Source organism: Gasterosteus aculeatus, chromosome 2 (genome assembly GCF_964276395.1).
Source record: "Gasterosteus aculeatus chromosome 2, fGasAcu3.hap1.1, whole genome shotgun sequence".
NCBI classification, from domain to species: Eukaryota; Metazoa; Chordata; class Actinopteri; order Perciformes; family Gasterosteidae; genus Gasterosteus; species Gasterosteus aculeatus.
Genome location: NC_135689.1, coordinates 25,194,922 through 25,216,883, shown reverse-complemented (window position 1 = coordinate 25,216,883; position 21,962 = coordinate 25,194,922). Strand labels below are relative to the sequence as shown.

General features: G+C 44.8%; 37 non-coding genes across 37 annotated transcripts; all 37 read right to left on the bottom strand.

Moving 5' to 3' along the window:
- Window positions 1–81: 81 nt before the first annotated feature.
- On the bottom strand, window positions 82–196 carry LOC144400606 (U5 spliceosomal RNA). Its single transcript, XR_013462541.1, has one exon. It is a non-coding gene; the product is annotated as a U5 spliceosomal RNA (small nuclear RNA).
- A 442-nt stretch (window positions 197–638) lies between these two features.
- LOC144400083 (U1 spliceosomal RNA) lies at window positions 639–802 on the bottom strand. The gene has a single exon (XR_013462021.1). It is a non-coding gene; the product is annotated as a U1 spliceosomal RNA (small nuclear RNA).
- Window positions 803–1,078: 276 nt separating this feature from the next.
- Window positions 1,079–1,269, bottom strand: LOC144400291 (U2 spliceosomal RNA). Its single transcript, XR_013462229.1, has one exon. It is a non-coding gene; the product is annotated as a U2 spliceosomal RNA (small nuclear RNA).
- A 602-nt stretch (window positions 1,270–1,871) lies between these two features.
- Window positions 1,872–1,986, bottom strand: LOC144400605 (U5 spliceosomal RNA). The gene has a single exon (XR_013462540.1). It is a non-coding gene; the product is annotated as a U5 spliceosomal RNA (small nuclear RNA).
- Window positions 1,987–2,428: 442 nt separating this feature from the next.
- LOC144400082 (U1 spliceosomal RNA) lies at window positions 2,429–2,592 on the bottom strand. The gene has a single exon (XR_013462020.1). It is a non-coding gene; the product is annotated as a U1 spliceosomal RNA (small nuclear RNA).
- A 276-nt stretch (window positions 2,593–2,868) lies between these two features.
- LOC144400290 (U2 spliceosomal RNA) lies at window positions 2,869–3,059 on the bottom strand. The gene has a single exon (XR_013462228.1). It is a non-coding gene; the product is annotated as a U2 spliceosomal RNA (small nuclear RNA).
- Window positions 3,060–3,661: 602 nt separating this feature from the next.
- Window positions 3,662–3,776, bottom strand: LOC144400604 (U5 spliceosomal RNA). Its single transcript, XR_013462539.1, has one exon. It is a non-coding gene; the product is annotated as a U5 spliceosomal RNA (small nuclear RNA).
- A 442-nt stretch (window positions 3,777–4,218) lies between these two features.
- On the bottom strand, window positions 4,219–4,382 carry LOC144400081 (U1 spliceosomal RNA). Its single transcript, XR_013462019.1, has one exon. It is a non-coding gene; the product is annotated as a U1 spliceosomal RNA (small nuclear RNA).
- A 276-nt stretch (window positions 4,383–4,658) lies between these two features.
- LOC144400288 (U2 spliceosomal RNA) lies at window positions 4,659–4,849 on the bottom strand. The gene has a single exon (XR_013462226.1). It is a non-coding gene; the product is annotated as a U2 spliceosomal RNA (small nuclear RNA).
- Window positions 4,850–5,448: 599 nt separating this feature from the next.
- Window positions 5,449–5,566, bottom strand: LOC144400716 (U5 spliceosomal RNA). The gene has a single exon (XR_013462651.1). It is a non-coding gene; the product is annotated as a U5 spliceosomal RNA (small nuclear RNA).
- A 442-nt stretch (window positions 5,567–6,008) lies between these two features.
- Window positions 6,009–6,172, bottom strand: LOC144400080 (U1 spliceosomal RNA). Its single transcript, XR_013462018.1, has one exon. It is a non-coding gene; the product is annotated as a U1 spliceosomal RNA (small nuclear RNA).
- Window positions 6,173–6,448: 276 nt separating this feature from the next.
- On the bottom strand, window positions 6,449–6,639 carry LOC144400287 (U2 spliceosomal RNA). The gene has a single exon (XR_013462225.1). It is a non-coding gene; the product is annotated as a U2 spliceosomal RNA (small nuclear RNA).
- A 602-nt stretch (window positions 6,640–7,241) lies between these two features.
- On the bottom strand, window positions 7,242–7,356 carry LOC144400603 (U5 spliceosomal RNA). The gene has a single exon (XR_013462538.1). It is a non-coding gene; the product is annotated as a U5 spliceosomal RNA (small nuclear RNA).
- A 442-nt stretch (window positions 7,357–7,798) lies between these two features.
- LOC144400079 (U1 spliceosomal RNA) lies at window positions 7,799–7,962 on the bottom strand. The gene has a single exon (XR_013462017.1). It is a non-coding gene; the product is annotated as a U1 spliceosomal RNA (small nuclear RNA).
- A 276-nt stretch (window positions 7,963–8,238) lies between these two features.
- On the bottom strand, window positions 8,239–8,429 carry LOC144400347 (U2 spliceosomal RNA). The gene has a single exon (XR_013462285.1). It is a non-coding gene; the product is annotated as a U2 spliceosomal RNA (small nuclear RNA).
- Window positions 8,430–9,031: 602 nt separating this feature from the next.
- Window positions 9,032–9,146, bottom strand: LOC144400602 (U5 spliceosomal RNA). The gene has a single exon (XR_013462536.1). It is a non-coding gene; the product is annotated as a U5 spliceosomal RNA (small nuclear RNA).
- A 442-nt stretch (window positions 9,147–9,588) lies between these two features.
- LOC144400078 (U1 spliceosomal RNA) lies at window positions 9,589–9,752 on the bottom strand. Its single transcript, XR_013462016.1, has one exon. It is a non-coding gene; the product is annotated as a U1 spliceosomal RNA (small nuclear RNA).
- A 276-nt stretch (window positions 9,753–10,028) lies between these two features.
- LOC144400286 (U2 spliceosomal RNA) lies at window positions 10,029–10,219 on the bottom strand. Its single transcript, XR_013462224.1, has one exon. It is a non-coding gene; the product is annotated as a U2 spliceosomal RNA (small nuclear RNA).
- Window positions 10,220–10,821: 602 nt separating this feature from the next.
- Window positions 10,822–10,936, bottom strand: LOC144400600 (U5 spliceosomal RNA). The gene has a single exon (XR_013462534.1). It is a non-coding gene; the product is annotated as a U5 spliceosomal RNA (small nuclear RNA).
- A 442-nt stretch (window positions 10,937–11,378) lies between these two features.
- Window positions 11,379–11,542, bottom strand: LOC144400077 (U1 spliceosomal RNA). Its single transcript, XR_013462015.1, has one exon. It is a non-coding gene; the product is annotated as a U1 spliceosomal RNA (small nuclear RNA).
- A 276-nt stretch (window positions 11,543–11,818) lies between these two features.
- Window positions 11,819–12,009, bottom strand: LOC144400346 (U2 spliceosomal RNA). The gene has a single exon (XR_013462284.1). It is a non-coding gene; the product is annotated as a U2 spliceosomal RNA (small nuclear RNA).
- Window positions 12,010–12,611: 602 nt separating this feature from the next.
- LOC144400599 (U5 spliceosomal RNA) lies at window positions 12,612–12,726 on the bottom strand. The gene has a single exon (XR_013462533.1). It is a non-coding gene; the product is annotated as a U5 spliceosomal RNA (small nuclear RNA).
- A 442-nt stretch (window positions 12,727–13,168) lies between these two features.
- On the bottom strand, window positions 13,169–13,332 carry LOC144400075 (U1 spliceosomal RNA). Its single transcript, XR_013462013.1, has one exon. It is a non-coding gene; the product is annotated as a U1 spliceosomal RNA (small nuclear RNA).
- A 276-nt stretch (window positions 13,333–13,608) lies between these two features.
- On the bottom strand, window positions 13,609–13,799 carry LOC144400285 (U2 spliceosomal RNA). The gene has a single exon (XR_013462223.1). It is a non-coding gene; the product is annotated as a U2 spliceosomal RNA (small nuclear RNA).
- Window positions 13,800–14,401: 602 nt separating this feature from the next.
- On the bottom strand, window positions 14,402–14,516 carry LOC144400598 (U5 spliceosomal RNA). Its single transcript, XR_013462532.1, has one exon. It is a non-coding gene; the product is annotated as a U5 spliceosomal RNA (small nuclear RNA).
- Window positions 14,517–14,958: 442 nt separating this feature from the next.
- LOC144400074 (U1 spliceosomal RNA) lies at window positions 14,959–15,122 on the bottom strand. The gene has a single exon (XR_013462012.1). It is a non-coding gene; the product is annotated as a U1 spliceosomal RNA (small nuclear RNA).
- A 276-nt stretch (window positions 15,123–15,398) lies between these two features.
- Window positions 15,399–15,589, bottom strand: LOC144400284 (U2 spliceosomal RNA). Its single transcript, XR_013462222.1, has one exon. It is a non-coding gene; the product is annotated as a U2 spliceosomal RNA (small nuclear RNA).
- Window positions 15,590–16,191: 602 nt separating this feature from the next.
- On the bottom strand, window positions 16,192–16,306 carry LOC144400596 (U5 spliceosomal RNA). Its single transcript, XR_013462531.1, has one exon. It is a non-coding gene; the product is annotated as a U5 spliceosomal RNA (small nuclear RNA).
- Window positions 16,307–16,748: 442 nt separating this feature from the next.
- LOC144400073 (U1 spliceosomal RNA) lies at window positions 16,749–16,912 on the bottom strand. Its single transcript, XR_013462011.1, has one exon. It is a non-coding gene; the product is annotated as a U1 spliceosomal RNA (small nuclear RNA).
- Window positions 16,913–17,188: 276 nt separating this feature from the next.
- LOC144400283 (U2 spliceosomal RNA) lies at window positions 17,189–17,379 on the bottom strand. Its single transcript, XR_013462221.1, has one exon. It is a non-coding gene; the product is annotated as a U2 spliceosomal RNA (small nuclear RNA).
- A 602-nt stretch (window positions 17,380–17,981) lies between these two features.
- LOC144400595 (U5 spliceosomal RNA) lies at window positions 17,982–18,096 on the bottom strand. Its single transcript, XR_013462530.1, has one exon. It is a non-coding gene; the product is annotated as a U5 spliceosomal RNA (small nuclear RNA).
- Window positions 18,097–18,538: 442 nt separating this feature from the next.
- On the bottom strand, window positions 18,539–18,702 carry LOC144400072 (U1 spliceosomal RNA). Its single transcript, XR_013462010.1, has one exon. It is a non-coding gene; the product is annotated as a U1 spliceosomal RNA (small nuclear RNA).
- Window positions 18,703–18,978: 276 nt separating this feature from the next.
- On the bottom strand, window positions 18,979–19,169 carry LOC144400282 (U2 spliceosomal RNA). Its single transcript, XR_013462220.1, has one exon. It is a non-coding gene; the product is annotated as a U2 spliceosomal RNA (small nuclear RNA).
- Window positions 19,170–19,771: 602 nt separating this feature from the next.
- LOC144400594 (U5 spliceosomal RNA) lies at window positions 19,772–19,886 on the bottom strand. Its single transcript, XR_013462529.1, has one exon. It is a non-coding gene; the product is annotated as a U5 spliceosomal RNA (small nuclear RNA).
- Window positions 19,887–20,328: 442 nt separating this feature from the next.
- On the bottom strand, window positions 20,329–20,492 carry LOC144400071 (U1 spliceosomal RNA). Its single transcript, XR_013462009.1, has one exon. It is a non-coding gene; the product is annotated as a U1 spliceosomal RNA (small nuclear RNA).
- A 276-nt stretch (window positions 20,493–20,768) lies between these two features.
- On the bottom strand, window positions 20,769–20,959 carry LOC144400281 (U2 spliceosomal RNA). The gene has a single exon (XR_013462219.1). It is a non-coding gene; the product is annotated as a U2 spliceosomal RNA (small nuclear RNA).
- A 602-nt stretch (window positions 20,960–21,561) lies between these two features.
- LOC144400593 (U5 spliceosomal RNA) lies at window positions 21,562–21,676 on the bottom strand. The gene has a single exon (XR_013462528.1). It is a non-coding gene; the product is annotated as a U5 spliceosomal RNA (small nuclear RNA).
- Between the last annotated feature and the right edge of the window lie 286 nt (window positions 21,677–21,962).

Below are 21,962 nucleotides of genomic sequence, written 5' to 3'. Positions count from 1 at the left end.
ATAAGTAAACACAACTTTGTTTGTGCTCCATTGTCAGGAGCCTCTGTCCAACTACTTTTCTTTTCACACAAGTACATGAGGCTCAGCCAATTGGCAGAGCCTGCCAAAAATATGGTCAACTCATTGTTGTTCCTCTCCACGGAAGTCTTTAGTAAAAGGCGAAAGACTTATGCGTATTGAAGAGAAACCAAAGTCAGTTGCGGAATCAGGTGACAGGCAGCCTTATATCCCAGTCGCAACAGTGATCCCTCTTGTGGTTGGGACTGGTTGAGCTGCGGTTGTCCAATGCCAAACCCATTCCCCAGCACCAGCCATCAAAAACTCATTGATTTGTTTACAAGCAAAAGTGTAAAGTCCTGCTGAAATGTGCTTGATTTCACTTTGGATTCAGACAGTGATTTGCTGATTTGAGACGTGCTCCACTGGAGACTCCAGCGCAGTGATGATTAATGCTGAAATCTGGTTGATTTCACTTTGGATTCAGACAGTGATTTGCTGATTGTAGACTCCCTCCACCGGAGACTCCAGTGCAGTGGTGATTAATCCGTGTAAAATCCTGCTGAAATGTGGTTGATTTCACTAGGGATTCAGACAGTGATGATTAAACGGGACACCTGGTTTTTCTTTGACTTCAATATCAGGGGAGAGCGCGAACGCAGTCCCCCACTACCACAAATTATGCAGTCGAGATTCCCACATTTGGGGAATTCGCAGTGGTCAGCACAGTCGCAGTGCAATGACTGAGCCTCGCCCTGGGTGAACCACCTTCTTGATCATGGTATCTCCCCTGCCAGGTAAGTATGAGTTGGTGGTGACAGAGGCAGGGACGGTATTCCCAGTCACAGCATTTGTGGTGACGGTTCGCAGATGGCACCGTCCTCACAGATCGGTGAAGTTAAAATCAGTGATTTGAGACTTGCAAAACAAAGGCACTATTGATGAGTAAGCATAAGTCACTTGCCAAAAGCCTCAGTCTTAAAAACTATGTGGAGGTGAGACTTGTTTTACTCAAAGCAGAAATCATTTCCAACACCACACCACTGATTCAGGTTACCATTTCTTTTATTTTCCACAATTTAAAGGGTGCACCGTTCCCGGAGGTGCTGCAATACCGGGTCGATGCTTGGAGTGAACGGAGCAAGCCCCTTTTTCATCTCCCAGAGCTAAAAATCGGCTTAATATGTAGTCCTCGTATAGAGGACATATCAGATATTAAACTGATAAGAACAGATACTACACTTGATCTTAGCCAAAAGGCCGAGAAGCGATAACACCAAACTGTTTGTTTGCAGACCCAACGTACCAGCACATATCTCAATTGTCGCGGTGCGGTTCTTTCAACTGGGCGTAGCAGTCGCTTGCTACTTAACAACCCACTCCCCACGCTGCCCCCGTCCTCAAAAAAGCTAAAATCATTGATTTGTTTACAAGCAAAAGTGTAAACTCCTGCTGAAATCTGGTTGATTTCACTGTTGTTTCAGACACTAGAGACTCCAGTGATGATTAATCACTGTAAAGTCCTGCTGAAAATCTTGTTGATTTCACAATGGATTCAGACAGAGATTTGAGACTTGCTGCAAGGCTCCACTAGTGACTCCAGTGATGATTCCTGCTGAAAATCTTGTTGATTTCACAATGAATTCAGACAGTGATTTGCTGATTTGAGACGTGCTCCACCGGAGACTCCAGTAAAGTGACCATTAATCCCTGTAAAATCCTGCTGAAATCTGGTTGATTTCACTTTGGATTCAGACAGTGATTTGAGACTTGCTGCACTAGTGACTCCAGTGATAAGTAAACACAACTTTGTTTGTGCTCCATTGTCAGGAGCCTCTGTCCAACTACTTTTCTTTTCACACAAGTACATGAGGCTCAGCCAATTGGCAGAGCCTGCCAAAAATATGGTCAACTCATTGTTGTTCCTCTCCACGGAAGTCTTTAGTAAAAGGCGAAAGACTTATGCGTATTGAAGAGAAACCAAAGTCAGTTGCGGAATCAGGTGACAGGCAGCCTTATATCCCAGTCGCAACAGTGATCCCTCTTGTGGTTGGGACTGGTTGAGCTGCGGTTGTCCAATGCCAAACCCATTCCCCAGCACCAGCCATCAAAAACTCATTGATTTGTTTACAAGCAAAAGTGTAAAGTCCTGCTGAAATGTGCTTGATTTCACTTTGGATTCAGACAGTGATTTGCTGATTTGAGACGTGCTCCACTGGAGACTCCAGCGCAGTGATGATTAATGCTGAAATCTGGTTGATTTCACTTTGGATTCAGACAGTGATTTGCTGATTGTAGACTCCCTCCACCGGAGACTCCAGTGCAGTGGTGATTAATCCGTGTAAAATCCTGCTGAAATGTGGTTGATTTCACTAGGGATTCAGACAGTGATGATTAAACGGGACACCTGGTTTTTCTTTGACTTCAATATCAGGGGAGAGCGCGAACGCAGTCCCCCACTACCACAAATTATGCAGTCGAGATTCCCACATTTGGGGAATTCGCAGTGGTCAGCACAGTCGCAGTGCAATGACTGAGCCTCGCCCTGGGTGAACCACCTTCTTGATCATGGTATCTCCCCTGCCAGGTAAGTATGAGTTGGTGGTGACAGAGGCAGGGACGGTATTCCCAGTCACAGCATTTGTGGTGACGGTTCGCAGATGGCACCGTCCTCACAGATCGGTGAAGTTAAAATCAGTGATTTGAGACTTGCAAAACAAAGGCACTATTGATGAGTAAGCATAAGTCACTTGCCAAAAGCCTCAGTCTTAAAAACTATGTGGAGGTGAGACTTGTTTTACTCAAAGCAGAAATCATTTCCAACACCACACCACTGATTCAGGTTACCATTTCTTTTATTTTCCACAATTTAAAGGGTGCACCGTTCCCGGAGGTGCTGCAATACCGGGTCGATGCTTGGAGTGAACGGAGCAAGCCCCTTTTTCATCTCCCAGAGCTAAAAATCGGCTTAATATGTAGTCCTCGTATAGAGGACATATCAGATATTAAACTGATAAGAACAGATACTACACTTGATCTTAGCCAAAAGGCCGAGAAGCGATAACACCAAACTGTTTGTTTGCAGACCCAACGTACCAGCACATATCTCAATTGTCGCGGTGCGGTTCTTTCAACTGGGCGTAGCAGTCGCTTGCTACTTAACAACCCACTCCCCACGCTGCCCCCGTCCTCAAAAAAGCTAAAATCATTGATTTGTTTACAAGCAAAAGTGTAAACTCCTGCTGAAATCTGGTTGATTTCACTGTTGTTTCAGACACTAGAGACTCCAGTGATGATTAATCACTGTAAAGTCCTGCTGAAAATCTTGTTGATTTCACAATGGATTCAGACAGAGATTTGAGACTTGCTGCAAGGCTCCACTAGTGACTCCAGTGATGATTCCTGCTGAAAATCTTGTTGATTTCACAATGAATTCAGACAGTGATTTGCTGATTTGAGACGTGCTCCACCGGAGACTCCAGTAAAGTGACCATTAATCCCTGTAAAATCCTGCTGAAATCTGGTTGATTTCACTTTGGATTCAGACAGTGATTTGAGACTTGCTGCACTAGTGACTCCAGTGATAAGTAAACACAACTTTGTTTGTGCTCCATTGTCAGGAGCCTCTGTCCAACTACTTTTCTTTTCACACAAGTACATGAGGCTCAGCCAATTGGCAGAGCCTGCCAAAAATATGGTCAACTCATTGTTGTTCCTCTCCACGGAAGTCTTTAGTAAAAGGCGAAAGACTTATGCGTATTGAAGAGAAACCAAAGTCAGTTGCGGAATCAGGTGGCAGGCAGCCTTATATCCCAGTCGCAACAGTGATCCCTCTTGTGGTTGGGACTGGTTGAGCTGCGGTTGTCCAATGCCAAACCCATTCCCCAGCACCAGCCATCAAAAACTCATTGATTTGTTTACAAGCAAAAGTGTAAAGTCCTGCTGAAATGTGCTTGATTTCACTTTGGATTCAGACAGTGATTTGCTGATTTGAGACGTGCTCCACTGGAGACTCCAGCGCAGTGATGATTAATGCTGAAATCTGGTTGATTTCACTTTGGATTCAGACAGTGATTTGCTGATTGTAGACTCCCTCCACCGGAGACTCCAGTGCAGTGGTGATTAATCCGTGTAAAATCCTGCTGAAATGTGGTTGATTTCACTAGGGATTCAGACAGTGATGATTAAACGGGACACCTGGTTTTTCTTTGACTTCAATATCAGGGGAGAGCGCGAACGCAGTCCCCCACTACCACAAATTATGCAGTCGAGATTCCCACATTTGGGGAATTCGCAGTGGTCAGCACAGTCGCAGTGCAATGACTGAGCCTCGCCCTGGGTGAACCACCTTCTTGATCATGGTATCTCCCCTGCCAGGTAAGTATGAGTTGGTGGTGACAGAGGCAGGGACGGTATTCCCAGTCACAGCATTTGTGGTGACGGTTCGCAGATGGCACCGTCCTCACAGATCGGTGAAGTTAAAATCAGTGATTTGAGACTTGCAAAACAAAGGCACTATTGATGAGTAAGCATAAGTCACTTGCCAAAAGCCTCAGTCTTAAAAACTATGTGGAGGTGAGACTTGTTTTACTCAAAGCAGAAATCATTTCCAACACCACACCACTGATTCAGGTTACCATTTCTTTTATTTTCCACAATTTAAAGGGTGCACCGTTCCCGGAGGTGCTGCAATACCGGGTCGATGCTTGGAGTGAACGGAGCAAGCCCCTTTTTCATCTCCCAGAGCTAAAAATCGGCTTAATATGTAGTCCTCGTATAGAGGACATATCAGATATTAAACTGATAAGAACAGATACTACACTTGATCTTAGCCAAAAGGCCGAGAAGCGATAACACCAAACTGTTTGTTTGCAGACCCAACGTACCAGCACATATCTCAATTGTCGCGGTGCGGTTCTTTCAACTGGGCGTAGCAGTCGCTTGCTACTTAACAACCCACTCCCCACGCTGCCCCCGTCCTCAAAAAAGCTAAAATCATTGATTTGTTTACAAGCAAAAGTGTAAACTCCTGCTGAAATCTGGTTGATTTCACTGTTGTTTCAGACACTAGAGACTCCAGTGATGATTAATCACTGTAAAGTCCTGCTGAAAATCTTGTTGATTTCACAATGGATTCAGACAGAGATTTGAGACTTGCTGCAAGGCTCCACTAGTGACTCCAGTGATGATTCCTGCTGAAAATCTTGTTGATTTCACAATGAATTCAGACAGTGATTTGCTGATTTGAGACGTGCTCCACCGGAGACTCCAGTAAAGTGACCATTAATCCCTGTAAAATCCTGCTGAAATCTGGTTGATTTCACTTTGGATTCAGACAGTGATTTGAGACTTGCTGCACTAGTGACTCCAGTGATAAGTAAACACAACTTTGTTTGTGCTCCATTGTCAGGAGCCTCTGTCCAACTACTTTTCTTTTCACACAAGTACATGAGGCTCAGTCAATTGGCAGAGCCTGCCAAAAATATGGTCAACTCATTGTTGTTCCTCTCCACGGAAGTCTTTAGTAAAAGGCGAAAGACTTATGCGTATTGAAGAGAAACCAAAGTCAGTTGCGGAATCAGGTGGCAGGCAGCCTTATATCCCAGTCGCAACAGTGATCCCTCTTGTGGTTGGGACTGGTTGAGCTGCGGTTGTCCAATGCCAAACCCATTCCCCAGCACCAGCCATCAAAAACTCATTGATTTGTTTACAAGCAAAAGTGTAAAGTCCTGCTGAAATGTGCTTGATTTCACTTTGGATTCAGACAGTGATTTGCTGATTTGAGACGTGCTCCACTGGAGACTCCAGCGCAGTGATGATTAATGCTGAAATCTGGTTGATTTCACTTTGGATTCAGACAGTGATTTGCTGATTGTAGACTCCCTCCACCGGAGACTCCAGTGCAGTGGTGATTAATCCGTGTAAAATCCTGCTGAAATGTGGTTGATTTCACTAGGGATTCAGACAGTGATGATTAAACGGGACACCTGGTTTTTCTTTGACTTCAATATCAGGGGAGAGCGCGAACGCAGTCCCCCACTACCACAAATTATGCAGTCGAGATTCCCACATTTGGGGAATTCGCAGTGGTCAGCACAGTCGCAGTGCAATGACTGAGCCTCGCCCTGGGTGAACCACCTTCTTGATCATGGTATCTCCCCTGCCAGGTAAGTATGAGTTGGTGGTGACAGAGGCAGGGACGGTATTCCCAGTCACAGCATTTGTGGTGACGGTTCGCAGATGGCACCGTCCTCACAGATCGGTGAAGTTAAAATCAGTGATTTGAGACTTGCAAAACAAAGGCACTATTGATGAGTAAGCATAAGTCACTTGCCAAAAGCCTCAGTCTTAAAAACTATGTGGAGGTGAGACTTGTTTTACTCAAAGCAGAAATCATTTCCAACACCACACCACTGATTCAGGTTACCATTTCTTTTATTTTCCACAATTTAAAGGGTGCACCGTTCCCGGAGGTGCTGCAATACCGGGTCGATGCTTGGAGTGAACGGAGCAAGCCCCTTTTTCATCTCCCAGAGCTAAAAATCGGCTTAATATGTAGTCCTCGTATAGAGGACATATCAGATATTAAACTGATAAGAACAGATACTACACTTGATCTTAGCCAAAAGGCCGAGAAGCGATAACACCAAACTGTTTGTTTGCAGACCCAACGTACCAGCACATATCTCAATTGTCGCGGTGCGGTTCTTTCAACTGGGCGTAGCAGTCGCTTGCTACTTAACAACCCACTCCCCACGCTGCCCCCGTCCTCAAAAAAGCTAAAATCATTGATTTGTTTACAAGCAAAAGTGTAAACTCCTGCTGAAATCTGGTTGATTTCACTGTTGTTTCAGACACTAGAGACTCCAGTGATGATTAATCACTGTAAAGTCCTGCTGAAAATCTTGTTGATTTCACAATGGATTCAGACAGGGATTTGAGACTTGCTGCAAGGCTCCACTAGTGACTCCAGTGATGATTCCTGCTGAAAATCTTGTTGATTTCACAATGAATTCAGACAGTGATTTGCTGATTTGAGACGTGCTCCACCGGAGACTCCAGTAAAGTGACCATTAATCCCTGTAAAATCCTGCTGAAATCTGGTTGATTTCACTTTGGATTCAGACAGTGATTTGAGACTTGCTGCACTAGTGACTCCAGTGATAAGTAAACACAACTTTGTTTGTGCTCCATTGTCAGGAGCCTCTGTCCAACTACTTTTCTTTTCACACAAGTACATGAGGCTCAGCCAATTGGCAGAGCCTGCCAAAAATATGGTCAACTCATTGTTGTTCCTCTCCACGGAAGTCTTTAGTAAAAGGCGAAAGACTTATGCGTATTGAAGAGAAACCAAAGTCAGTTGCGGAATCAGGTGGCAGGCAGCCTTATATCCCAGTCGCAACAGTGATCCCTCTTGTGGTTGGGACTGGTTGAGCTGCGGTTGTCCAATGCCAAACCCATTCCCCAGCACCAGCCATCAACAACTCATTGATTTGTTTACATGCAAAAGTGTAAAGTCCTGCTGAAATGTGCTTGATTTCACTTTGGATTCAGACAGTGATTTGCTGATTTGAGACGTGCTCCACTGGAGACTCCAGCGCAGTGATGGTTAATGCTGAAATCTGGTTGATTTCACTTTGGATTCAGACAGTGATTTGCTGATTGTAGACTCCCTCCACTGGAGACTCCAGTGCAGTGGTGATTAATCCGTGTAAAATCCTGCTGAAATGTGGTTGATTTCACTAGGGATTCAGACAGTGATGAATAAACGGGACACCTGGTTTTTCTTTGACTTCAATATCAGGGGAGAGCGCGAACGCAGTCCCCCACTACCACAAATTATGCAGTCGAGATTCCCACATTTGGGGAATTCGCAGTGGTCAGCACAGTCGCAGTGCAATGACTGAGCCTCGCCCTGGGTGAACCACCTTCTTGATCATGGTATCTCCCCTGCCAGGTAAGTATGAGTTGGTGGTGACAGAGGCAGGGACGGTATTCCCAGTCACAGCATTTGTGGTGACGGTTCGCAGATGGCACCGTCCTCACAGACCGGTGAAGTTAAAATCAGTGATTTGAGACTTGCAAAACAAAGGCACTATTGATGAGTAAGCATGAGTCACTTGACAAAAGCCTCAGTCTTAAAAACTATGTGGAGGTGAGACTTGTTTTACTCAAAGCAGAAATCATTTCCAACACCACACCACTGATTCAGGTTACCATTTCTTTTATTTTCCACAATTTAAAGGGTGCACCGTTCCCGGAGGGGGTGCAATACCGGGTCGATGCTTGGAGTGAACGGAGCAAGCCCCTTTTTCATCTCCCAGAGCTAAAAATCGGCTTAATATGTAGTCCTCGTATAGAGGACATATCAGATATTAAACTGATAAGAACAGATACTACACTTGATCTTAGCCAAAAGGCCGAGAAGCGATAACACCAAACTGTTTGTTTGCAGACCCAACGTACCAGCACATATCTCAATTGTCGCGGTGCGGTTCTTTCAACTGGGCGTAGCAGTCGCTTGCTACTTAACAACCCACTCCCCACGCTGCCCCCGTCCTCAAAAAAGCTAAAATCATTGATTTGTTTACAAGCAAAAGTGTAAACTCCTGCTGAAATCTGGTTGATTTCACTGTTGTTTCAGACACTAGAGACTCCAGTGATGATTAATCACTGTAAAGTCCTGCTGAAAATCTTGTTGATTTCACAATGGATTCAGACAGAGATTTGAGACTTGCTGCAAGGCTCCACTAGTGACTCCAGTGATGATTCCTGCTGAAAATCTTGTTGATTTCACAATGAATTCAGACAGTGATTTGCTGATTTGAGACGTGCTCCACCGGAGACTCCAGTAAAGTGACCATTAATCCCTGTAAAATCCTGCTGAAATCTGGTTGATTTCACTTTGGATTCAGACAGTGATTTGAGACTTGCTGCACTAGTGACTCCAGTGATAAGTAAACACAACTTTGTTTGTGCTCCATTGTCAGGAGCCTCTGTCCAACTACTTTTCTTTTCACACAAGTACATGAGGCTCAGCCAATTGGCAGAGCCTGCCAAAAATATGGTCAACTCATTGTTGTTCCTCTCCACGGAAGTCTTTAGTAAAAGGCGAAAGACTTATGCGTATTGAAGAGAAACCAAAGTCAGTTGCGGAATCAGGTGGCAGGCAGCCTTATATCCCAGTCGCAACAGTGATCCCTCTTGTGGTTGGGACTGGTTGAGCTGCGGTTGTCCAATGCCAAACCCATTCCCCAGCACCAGCCATCAAAAACTCATTGATTTGTTTACAAGCAAAAGTGTAAAGTCCTGCTGAAATGTGCTTGATTTCACTTTGGATTCAGACAGTGATTTGCTGATTTGAGACGTGCTCCACTGGAGACTCCAGCGCAGTGATGATTAATGCTGAAATCTGGTTGATTTCACTTTGGATTCAGACAGTGATTTGCTGATTGTAGACTCCCTCCACCGGAGACTCCAGTGCAGTGGTGATTAATCCGTGTAAAATCCTGCTGAAATGTGGTTGATTTCACTAGGGATTCAGACAGTGATGATTAAACGGGACACCTGGTTTTTCTTTGACTTCAATATCAGGGGAGAGCGCGAACGCAGTCCCCCACTACCACAAATTATGCAGTCGAGATTCCCACATTTGGGGAATTCGCAGTGGTCAGCACAGTCGCAGTGCAATGACTGAGCCTCGCCCTGGGTGAACCACCTTCTTGATCATGGTATCTCCCCTGCCAGGTAAGTATGAGTTGGTGGTGACAGAGGCAGGGACGGTATTCCCAGTCACAGCATTTGTGGTGACGGTTCGCAGATGGCACCGTCCTCACAGATCGGTGAAGTTAAAATCAGTGATTTGAGACTTGCAAAACAAAGGCACTATTGATGAGTAAGCATAAGTCACTTGCCAAAAGCCTCAGTCTTAAAAACTATGTGGAGGTGAGACTTGTTTTACTCAAAGCAGAAATCATTTCCAACACCACACCACTGATTCAGGTTACCATTTCTTTTATTTTCCACAATTTAAAGGGTGCACCGTTCCCGGAGGTGCTGCAATACCGGGTCGATGCTTGGAGTGAACGGAGCAAGCCCCTTTTTCATCTCCCAGAGCTAAAAATCGGCTTAATATGTAGTCCTCGTATAGAGGACATATCAGATATTAAACTGATAAGAACAGATACTACACTTGATCTTAGCCAAAAGGCCGAGAAGCGATAACACCAAACTGTTTGTTTGCAGACCCAACGTACCAGCACATATCTCAATTGTCGCGGTGCGGTTCTTTCAACTGGGCGTAGCAGTCGCTTGCTACTTAACAACCCACTCCCCACGCTGCCCCCGTCCTCAAAAAAGCTAAAATCATTGATTTGTTTACAAGCAAAAGTGTAAACTCCTGCTGAAATCTGGTTGATTTCACTGTTGTTTCAGACACTAGAGACTCCAGTGATGATTAATCACTGTAAAGTCCTGCTGAAAATCTTGTTGATTTCACAATGGATTCAGACAGAGATTTGAGACTTGCTGCAAGGCTCCACTAGTGACTCCAGTGATGATTCCTGCTGAAAATCTTGTTGATTTCACAATGAATTCAGACAGTGATTTGCTGATTTGAGACGTGCTCCACCGGAGACTCCAGTAAAGTGACCATTAATCCCTGTAAAATCCTGCTGAAATCTGGTTGATTTCACTTTGGATTCAGACAGTGATTTGAGACTTGCTGCACTAGTGACTCCAGTGATAAGTAAACACAACTTTGTTTGTGCTCCATTGTCAGGAGCCTCTGTCCAACTACTTTTCTTTTCACACAAGTACATGAGGCTCAGCCAATTGGCAGAGCCTGCCAAAAATATGGTCAACTCATTGTTGTTCCTCTCCACGGAAGTCTTTAGTAAAAGGCGAAAGACTTATGCGTATTGAAGAGAAACCAAAGTCAGTTGCGGAATCAGGTGGCAGGCAGCCTTATATCCCAGTCGCAACAGTGATCCCTCTTGTGGTTGGGACTGGTTGAGCTGCGGTTGTCCAATGCCAAACCCATTCCCCAGCACCAGCCATCAACAACTCATTGATTTGTTTACATGCAAAAGTGTAAAGTCCTGCTGAAATGTGCTTGATTTCACTTTGGATTCAGACAGTGATTTGCTGATTTGAGACGTGCTCCACTGGAGACTCCAGCGCAGTGATGGTTAATGCTGAAATCTGGTTGATTTCACTTTGGATTCAGACAGTGATTTGCTGATTGTAGACTCCCTCCACTGGAGACTCCAGTGCAGTGGTGATTAATCCGTGTAAAATCCTGCTGAAATGTGGTTGATTTCACTAGGGATTCAGACAGTGATGAATAAACGGGACACCTGGTTTTTCTTTGACTTCAATATCAGGGGAGAGCGCGAACGCAGTCCCCCACTACCACAAATTATGCAGTCGAGATTCCCACATTTGGGGAATTCGCAGTGGTCAGCACAGTCGCAGTGCAATGACTGAGCCTCGCCCTGGGTGAACCACCTTCTTGATCATGGTATCTCCCCTGCCAGGTAAGTATGAGTTGGTGGTGACAGAGGCAGGGACGGTATTCCCAGTCACAGCATTTGTGGTGACGGTTCGCAGATGGCACCGTCCTCACAGACCGGTGAAGTTAAAATCAGTGATTTGAGACTTGCAAAACAAAGGCACTATTGATGAGTAAGCATGAGTCACTTGACAAAAGCCTCAGTCTTAAAAACTATGTGGAGGTGAGACTTGTTTTACTCAAAGCAGAAATCATTTCCAACACCACACCACTGATTCAGGTTACCATTTCTTTTATTTTCCACAATTTAAAGGGTGCACCGTTCCCGGAGGGGGTGCAATACCGGGTCGATGCTTGGAGTGAACGGAGCAAGCCCCTTTTTCATCTCCCAGAGCTAAAAATCGGCTTAATATGTAGTCCTCGTATAGAGGACATATCAGATATTAAACTGATAAGAACAGATACTACACTTGATCTTAGCCAAAAGGCCGAGAAGCGATAACACCAAACTGTTTGTTTGCAGACCCAACGTACCAGCACATATCTCAATTGTCGCGGTGCGGTTCTTTCAACTGGGCGTAGCAGTCGCTTGCTACTTAACAACCCACTCCCCACGCTGCCCCCGTCCTCAAAAAAGCTAAAATCATTGATTTGTTTACAAGCAAAAGTGTAAACTCCTGCTGAAATCTGGTTGATTTCACTGTTGTTTCAGACACTAGAGACTCCAGTGATGATTAATCACTGTAAAGTCCTGCTGAAAATCTTGTTGATTTCACAATGGATTCAGACAGAGATTTGAGACTTGCTGCAAGGCTCCACTAGTGACTCCAGTGATGATTCCTGCTGAAAATCTTGTTGATTTCACAATGAATTCAGACAGTGATTTGCTGATTTGAGACGTGCTCCACCGGAGACTCCAGTAAAGTGACCATTAATCCCTGTAAAATCCTGCTGAAATCTGGTTGATTTCACTTTGGATTCAGACAGTGATTTGAGACTTGCTGCACTAGTGACTCCAGTGATAAGTAAACACAACTTTGTTTGTGCTCCATTGTCAGGAGCCTCTGTCCAACTACTTTTCTTTTCACACAAGTACATGAGGCTCAGCCAATTGGCAGAGCCTGCCAAAAATATGGTCAACTCATTGTTGTTCCTCTCCACGGAAGTCTTTAGTAAAAGGCGAAAGACTTATGCGTATTGAAGAGAAACCAAAGTCAGTTGCGGAATCAGGTGACAGGCAGCCTTATATCCCAGTCGCAACAGTGATCCCTCTTGTGGTTGGGACTGGTTGAGCTGCGGTTGTCCAATGCCAAACCCATTCCCCAGCACCAGCCATCAAAAACTCATTGATTTGTTTACAAGCAAAAGTGTAAAGTCCTGCTGAAATGTGCTTGATTTCACTTTGGATTCAGACAGTGATTTGCTGATTTGAGACGTGCTCCACTGGAGACTCCAGCGCAGTGATGATTAATGCTGAAATCTGGTTGATTTCACTTTGGATTCAGACAGTGATTTGCTGATTGTAGACTCCCTCCACCGGAGACTCCAGTGCAGTGGTGATTAATCCGTGTAAAATCCTGCTGAAATGTGGTTGATTTCACTAGGGATTCAGACAGTGATGATTAAACGGGACACCTGGTTTTTCTTTGACTTCAATATCAGGGGAGAGCGCGAACGCAGTCCCCCACTACCACAAATTATGCAGTCGAGATTCCCACATTTGGGGAATTCGCAGTGGTCAGCACAGTCGCAGTGCAATGACTGAGCCTCGCCCTGGGTGAACCACCTTCTTGATCATGGTATCTCCCCTGCCAGGTAAGTATGAGTTGGTGGTGACAGAGGCAGGGACGGTATTCCCAGTCACAGCATTTGTGGTGACGGTTCGCAGATGGCACCGTCCTCACAGATCGGTGAAGTTAAAATCAGTGATTTGAGACTTGCAAAACAAAGGCACTATTGATGAGTAAGCATAAGTCACTTGCCAAAAGCCTCAGTCTTAAAAACTATGTGGAGGTGAGACTTGTTTTACTCAAAGCAGAAATCATTTCCAACACCACACCACTGATTCAGGTTACCATTTCTTTTATTTTCCACAATTTAAAGGGTGCACCGTTCCCGGAGGTGCTGCAATACCGGGTCGATGCTTGGAGTGAACGGAGCAAGCCCCTTTTTCATCTCCCAGAGCTAAAAATCGGCTTAATATGTAGTCCTCGTATAGAGGACATATCAGATATTAAACTGATAAGAACAGATACTACACTTGATCTTAGCCAAAAGGCCGAGAAGCGATAACACCAAACTGTTTGTTTGCAGACCCAACGTACCAGCACATATCTCAATTGTCGCGGTGCGGTTCTTTCAACTGGGCGTAGCAGTCGCTTGCTACTTAACAACCCACTCCCCACGCTGCCCCCGTCCTCAAAAAAGCTAAAATCATTGATTTGTTTACAAGCAAAAGTGTAAACTCCTGCTGAAATCTGGTTGATTTCACTGTTGTTTCAGACACTAGAGACTCCAGTGATGATTAATCACTGTAAAGTCCTGCTGAAAATCTTGTTGATTTCACAATGGATTCAGACAGGGATTTGAGACTTGCTGCAAGGCTCCACTAGTGACTCCAGTGATGATTCCTGCTGAAAATCTTGTTGATTTCACAATGAATTCAGACAGTGATTTGCTGATTTGAGACGTGCTCCACCGGAGACTCCAGTAAAGTGACCATTAATCCCTGTAAAATCCTGCTGAAATCTGGTTGATTTCACTTTGGATTCAGACAGTGATTTGAGACTTGCTGCACTAGTGACTCCAGTGATAAGTAAACACAACTTTGTTTGTGCTCCATTGTCAGGAGCCTCTGTCCAACTACTTTTCTTTTCACACAAGTACATGAGGCTCAGCCAATTGGCAGAGCCTGCCAAAAATATGGTCAACTCATTGTTGTTCCTCTCCACGGAAGTCTTTAGTAAAAGGCGAAAGACTTATGCGTATTGAAGAGAAACCAAAGTCAGTTGCGGAATCAGGTGACAGGCAGCCTTATATCCCAGTCGCAACAGTGATCCCTCTTGTGGTTGGGACTGGTTGAGCTGCGGTTGTCCAATGCCAAACCCATTCCCCAGCACCAGCCATCAAAAACTCATTGATTTGTTTACAAGCAAAAGTGTAAAGTCCTGCTGAAATGTGCTTGATTTTACTTTGGATTCAGACAGTGATTTGCTGATTTGAGACGTGCTCCACTGGAGACTCCAGCGCAGTGATGATTAATGCTGAAATCTGGTTGATTTCACTTTGGATTCAGACAGTGATTTGCTGATTGTAGACTCCCTCCACCGGAGACTCCAGTGCAGTGGTGATTAATCCGTGTAAAATCCTGCTGAAATGTGGTTGATTTCACTAGGGATTCAGACAGTGATGATTAAACGGGACACCTGGTTTTTCTTTGACTTCAATATCAGGGGAGAGCGCGAACGCAGTCCCCCACTACCACAAATTATGCAGTCGAGATTCCCACATTTGGGGAATTCGCAGTGGTCAGCACAGTCGCAGTGCAATGACTGAGCCTCGCCCTGGGTGAACCACCTTCTTGATCATGGTATCTCCCCTGCCAGGTAAGTATGAGTTGGTGGTGACAGAGGCAGGGACGGTATTCCCAGTCACAGCATTTGTGGTGACGGTTCGCAGATGGCACCGTCCTCACAGATCGGTGAAGTTAAAATCAGTGATTTGAGACTTGCAAAACAAAGGCACTATTGATGAGTAAGCATAAGTCACTTGCCAAAAGCCTCAGTCTTAAAAACTATGTGGAGGTGAGACTTGTTTTACTCAAAGCAGAAATCATTTCCAACACCACACCACTGATTCAGGTTACCATTTCTTTTATTTTCCACAATTTAAAGGGTGCACCGTTCCCGGAGGTGCTGCAATACCGGGTCGATGCTTGGAGTGAACGGAGCAAGCCCCTTTTTCATCTCCCAGAGCTAAAAATCGGCTTAATATGTAGTCCTCGTATAGAGGACATATCAGATATTAAACTGATAAGAACAGATACTACACTTGATCTTAGCCAAAAGGCCGAGAAGCGATAACACCAAACTGTTTGTTTGCAGACCCAACGTACCAGCACATATCTCAATTGTCGCGGTGCGGTTCTTTCAACTGGGCGTAGCAGTCGCTTGCTACTTAACAACCCACTCCCCACGCTGCCCCCGTCCTCAAAAAAGCTAAAATCATTGATTTGTTTACAAGCAAAAGTGTAAACTCCTGCTGAAATCTGGTTGATTTCACTGTTGTTTCAGACACTAGAGACTCCAGTGATGATTAATCACTGTAAAGTCCTGCTGAAAATCTTGTTGATTTCACAATGGATTCAGACAGAGATTTGAGACTTGCTGCAAGGCTCCACTAGTGACTCCAGTGATGATTCCTGCTGAAAATCTTGTTGATTTCACAATGAATTCAGACAGTGATTTGCTGATTTGAGACGTGCTCCACCGGAGACTCCAGTAAAGTGACCATTAATCCCTGTAAAATCCTGCTGAAATCTGGTTGATTTCACTTTGGATTCAGACAGTGATTTGAGACTTGCTGCACTAGTGACTCCAGTGATAAGTAAACACAACTTTGTTTGTGCTCCATTGTCAGGAGCCTCTGTCCAACTACTTTTCTTTTCACACAAGTACATGAGGCTCAGCCAATTGGCAGAGCCTGCCAAAAATATGGTCAACTCATTGTTGTTCCTCTCCACGGAAGTCTTTAGTAAAAGGCGAAAGACTTATGCGTATTGAAGAGAAACCAAAGTCAGTTGCGGAATCAGGTGACAGGCAGCCTTATATCCCAGTCGCAACAGTGATCCCTCTTGTGGTTGGGACTGGTTGAGCTGCGGTTGTCCAATGCCAAACCCATTCCCCAGCACCAGCCATCAAAAACTCATTGATTTGTTTACAAGCAAAAGTGTAAAGTCCTGCTGAAATGTGCTTGATTTCACTTTGGATTCAGACAGTGATTTGCTGATTTGAGACGTGCTCCACTGGAGACTCCAGCGCAGTGATGATTAATGCTGAAATCTGGTTGATTTCACTTTGGATTCAGACAGTGATTTGCTGATTGTAGACTCCCTCCACCGGAGACTCCAGTGCAGTGGTGATTAATCCGTGTAAAATCCTGCTGAAATGTGGTTGATTTCACTAGGGATTCAGACAGTGATGATTAAACGGGACACCTGGTTTTTCTTTGACTTCAATATCAGGGGAGAGCGCGAACGCAGTCCCCCACTACCACAAATTATGCAGTCGAGATTCCCACATTTGGGGAATTCGCAGTGGTCAGCACAGTCGCAGTGCAATGACTGAGCCTCGCCCTGGGTGAACCACCTTCTTGATCATGGTATCTCCCCTGCCAGGTAAGTATGAGTTGGTGGTGACAGAGGCAGGGACGGTATTCCCAGTCACAGCATTTGTGGTGACGGTTCGCAGATGGCACCGTCCTCACAGATCGGTGAAGTTAAAATCAGTGATTTGAGACTTGCAAAACAAAGGCACTATTGATGAGTAAGCATAAGTCACTTGCCAAAAGCCTCAGTCTTAAAAACTATGTGGAGGTGAGACTTGTTTTACTCAAAGCAGAAATCATTTCCAACACCACACCACTGATTCAGGTTACCATTTCTTTTATTTTCCACAATTTAAAGGGTGCACCGTTCCCGGAGGTGCTGCAATACCGGGTCGATGCTTGGAGTGAACGGAGCAAGCCCCTTTTTCATCTCCCAGAGCTAAAAATCGGCTTAATATGTAGTCCTCGTATAGAGGACATATCAGATATTAAACTGATAAGAACAGATACTACACTTGATCTTAGCCAAAAGGCCGAGAAGCGATAACACCAAACTGTTTGTTTGCAGACCCAACGTACCAGCACATATCTCAATTGTCGCGGTGCGGTTCTTTCAACTGGGCGTAGCAGTCGCTTGCTACTTAACAACCCACTCCCCACGCTGCCCCCGTCCTCAAAAAAGCTAAAATCATTGATTTGTTTACAAGCAAAAGTGTAAACTCCTGCTGAAATCTGGTTGATTTCACTGTTGTTTCAGACACTAGAGACTCCAGTGATGATTAATCACTGTAAAGTCCTGCTGAAAATCTTGTTGATTTCACAATGGATTCAGACAGAGATTTGAGACTTGCTGCAAGGCTCCACTAGTGACTCCAGTGATGATTCCTGCTGAAAATCTTGTTGATTTCACAATGAATTCAGACAGTGATTTGCTGATTTGAGACGTGCTCCACCGGAGACTCCAGTAAAGTGACCATTAATCCCTGTAAAATCCTGCTGAAATCTGGTTGATTTCACTTTGGATTCAGACAGTGATTTGAGACTTGCTGCACTAGTGACTCCAGTGATAAGTAAACACAACTTTGTTTGTGCTCCATTGTCAGGAGCCTCTGTCCAACTACTTTTCTTTTCACACAAGTACATGAGGCTCAGCCAATTGGCAGAGCCTGCCAAAAATATGGTCAACTCATTGTTGTTCCTCTCCACGGAAGTCTTTAGTAAAAGGCGAAAGACTTATGCGTATTGAAGAGAAACCAAAGTCAGTTGCGGAATCAGGTGACAGGCAGCCTTATATCCCAGTCGCAACAGTGATCCCTCTTGTGGTTGGGACTGGTTGAGCTGCGGTTGTCCAATGCCAAACCCATTCCCCAGCACCAGCCATCAAAAACTCATTGATTTGTTTACAAGCAAAAGTGTAAAGTCCTGCTGAAATGTGCTTGATTTCACTTTGGATTCAGACAGTGATTTGCTGATTTGAGACGTGCTCCACTGGAGACTCCAGCGCAGTGATGATTAATGCTGAAATCTGGTTGATTTCACTTTGGATTCAGACAGTGATTTGCTGATTGTAGACTCCCTCCACCGGAGACTCCAGTGCAGTGGTGATTAATCCGTGTAAAATCCTGCTGAAATGTGGTTGATTTCACTAGGGATTCAGACAGTGATGATTAAACGGGACACCTGGTTTTTCTTTGACTTCAATATCAGGGGAGAGCGCGAACGCAGTCCCCCACTACCACAAATTATGCAGTCGAGATTCCCACATTTGGGGAATTCGCAGTGGTCAGCACAGTCGCAGTGCAATGACTGAGCCTCGCCCTGGGTGAACCACCTTCTTGATCATGGTATCTCCCCTGCCAGGTAAGTATGAGTTGGTGGTGACAGAGGCAGGGACGGTATTCCCAGTCACAGCATTTGTGGTGACGGTTCGCAGATGGCACCGTCCTCACAGATCGGTGAAGTTAAAATCAGTGATTTGAGACTTGCAAAACAAAGGCACTATTGATGAGTAAGCATAAGTCACTTGCCAAAAGCCTCAGTCTTAAAAACTATGTGGAGGTGAGACTTGTTTTACTCAAAGCAGAAATCATTTCCAACACCACACCACTGATTCAGGTTACCATTTCTTTTATTTTCCACAATTTAAAGGGTGCACCGTTCCCGGAGGTGCTGCAATACCGGGTCGATGCTTGGAGTGAACGGAGCAAGCCCCTTTTTCATCTCCCAGAGCTAAAAATCGGCTTAATATGTAGTCCTCGTATAGAGGACATATCAGATATTAAACTGATAAGAACAGATACTACACTTGATCTTAGCCAAAAGGCCGAGAAGCGATAACACCAAACTGTTTGTTTGCAGACCCAACGTACCAGCACATATCTCAATTGTCGCGGTGCGGTTCTTTCAACTGGGCGTAGCAGTTGCTTGCTACTTAACAACCCACTCCCCACGCTGCCCCCGTCCTCAAAAAAGCTAAAATCATTGATTTGTTTACAAGCAAAAGTGTAAACTCCTGCTGAAATCTGGTTGATTTCACTGTTGTTTCAGACACTAGAGACTCCAGTGATGATTAATCACTGTAAAGTCCTGCTGAAAATCTTGTTGATTTCACAATGGATTCAGACAGAGATTTGAGACTTGCTGCAAGGCTCCACTAGTGACTCCAGTGATGATTCCTGCTGAAAATCTTGTTGATTTCACAATGAATTCAGACAGTGATTTGCTGATTTGAGACGTGCTCCACCGGAGACTCCAGTAAAGTGACCATTAATCCCTGTAAAATCCTGCTGAAATCTGGTTGATTTCACTTTGGATTCAGACAGTGATTTGAGACTTGCTGCACTAGTGACTCCAGTGATAAGTAAACACAACTTTGTTTGTGCTCCATTGTCAGGAGCCTCTGTCCAACTACTTTTCTTTTCACACAAGTACATGAGGCTCAGCCAATTGGCAGAGCCTGCCAAAAATATGGTCAACTCATTGTTGTTCCTCTCCACGGAAGTCTTTAGTAAAAGGCGAAAGACTTATGCGTATTGAAGAGAAACCAAAGTCAGTTGCGGAATCAGGTGACAGGCAGCCTTATATCCCAGTCGCAACAGTGATCCCTCTTGTGGTTGGGACTGGTTGAGCTGCGGTTGTCCAATGCCAAACCCATTCCCCAGCACCAGCCATCAAAAACTCATTGATTTGTTTACAAGCAAAAGTGTAAAGTCCTGCTGAAATGTGCTTGATTTCACTTTGGATTCAGACAGTGATTTGCTGATTTGAGACGTGCTCCACTGGAGACTCCAGCGCAGTGATGATTAATGCTGAAATCTGGTTGATTTCACTTTGGATTCAGACAGTGATTTGCTGATTGTAGACTCCCTCCACCGGAGACTCCAGTGCAGTGGTGATTAATCCGTGTAAAATCCTGCTGAAATGTGGTTGATTTCACTAGGGATTCAGACAGTGATGATTAAACGGGACACCTGGTTTTTCTTTGACTTCAATATCAGGGGAGAGCGCGAACGCAGTCCCCCACTACCACAAATTATGCAGTCGAGATTCCCACATTTGGGGAATTCGCAGTGGTCAGCACAGTCGCAGTGCAATGACTGAGCCTCGCCCTGGGTGAACCACCTTCTTGATCATGGTATCTCCCCTGCCAGGTAAGTATGAGTTGGTGGTGACAGAGGCAGGGACGGTATTCCCAGTCACAGCATTTGTGGTGACGGTTCGCAGATGGCACCGTCCTCACAGATCGGTGAAGTTAAAATCAGTGATTTGAGACTTGCAAAACAAAGGCACTATTGATGAGTAAGCATAAGTCACTTGCCAAAAGCCTCAGTCTTAAAAACTATGTGGAGGTGAGACTTGTTTTACTCAAAGCAGAAATCATTTCCAACACCACACCACTGATTCAGGTTACCATTTCTTTTATTTTCCACAATTTAAAGGGTGCACCGTTCCCGGAGGTGCTGCAATACCGGGTCGATGCTTGGAGTGAACGGAGCAAGCCCCTTTTTCATCTCCCAGAGCTAAAAATCGGCTTAATATGTAGTCCTCGTATAGAGGACATATCAGATATTAAACTGATAAGAACAGATACTACACTTGATCTTAGCCAAAAGGCCGAGAAGCGATAACACCAAACTGTTTGTTTGCAGACCCAACGTACCAGCACATATCTCAATTGTCGCGGTGCGGTTCTTTCAACTGGGCGTAGCAGTCGCTTGCTACTTAACAACCCACTCCCCACGCTGCCCCCGTCCTCAAAAAAGCTAAAATCATTGATTTGTTTACAAGCAAAAGTGTAAACTCCTGCTGAAATCTGGTTGATTTCACTGTTGTTTCAGACACTAGAGACTCCAGTGATGATTAATCACTGTAAAGTCCTGCTGAAAATCTTGTTGATTTCACAATGGATTCAGACAGAGATTTGAGACTTGCTGCAAGGCTCCACTAGTGACTCCAGTGATGATTCCTGCTGAAAATCTTGTTGATTTCACAATGAATTCAGACAGTGATTTGCTGATTTGAGACGTGCTCCACCGGAGACTCCAGTAAAGTGACCATTAATCCCTGTAAAATCCTGCTGAAATCTGGTTGATTTCACTTTGGATTCAGACAGTGATTTGAGACTTGCTGCACTAGTGACTCCAGTGATAAGTAAACACAACTTTGTTTGTGCTCCATTGTCAGGAGCCTCTGTCCAACTACTTTTCTTTTCACACAAGTACATGAGGCTCAGCCAATTGGCAGAGCCTGCCAAAAATATGGTCAACTCATTGTTGTTCCTCTCCACGGAAGTCTTTAGTAAAAGGCGAAAGACTTATGCGTATTGAAGAGAAACCAAAGTCAGTTGCGGAATCAGGTGACAGGCAGCCTTATATCCCAGTCGCAACAGTGATCCCTCTTGTGGTTGGGACTGGTTGAGCTGCGGTTGTCCAATGCCAAACCCATTCCCCAGCACCAGCCATCAAAAACTCATTGATTTGTTTACAAGCAAAAGTGTAAAGTCCTGCTGAAATGTGCTTGATTTCACTTTGGATTCAGACAGTGATTTGCTGATTTGAGACGTGCTCCACTGGAGACTCCAGCGCAGTGATGATTAATGCTGAAATCTGGTTGATTTCACTTTGGATTC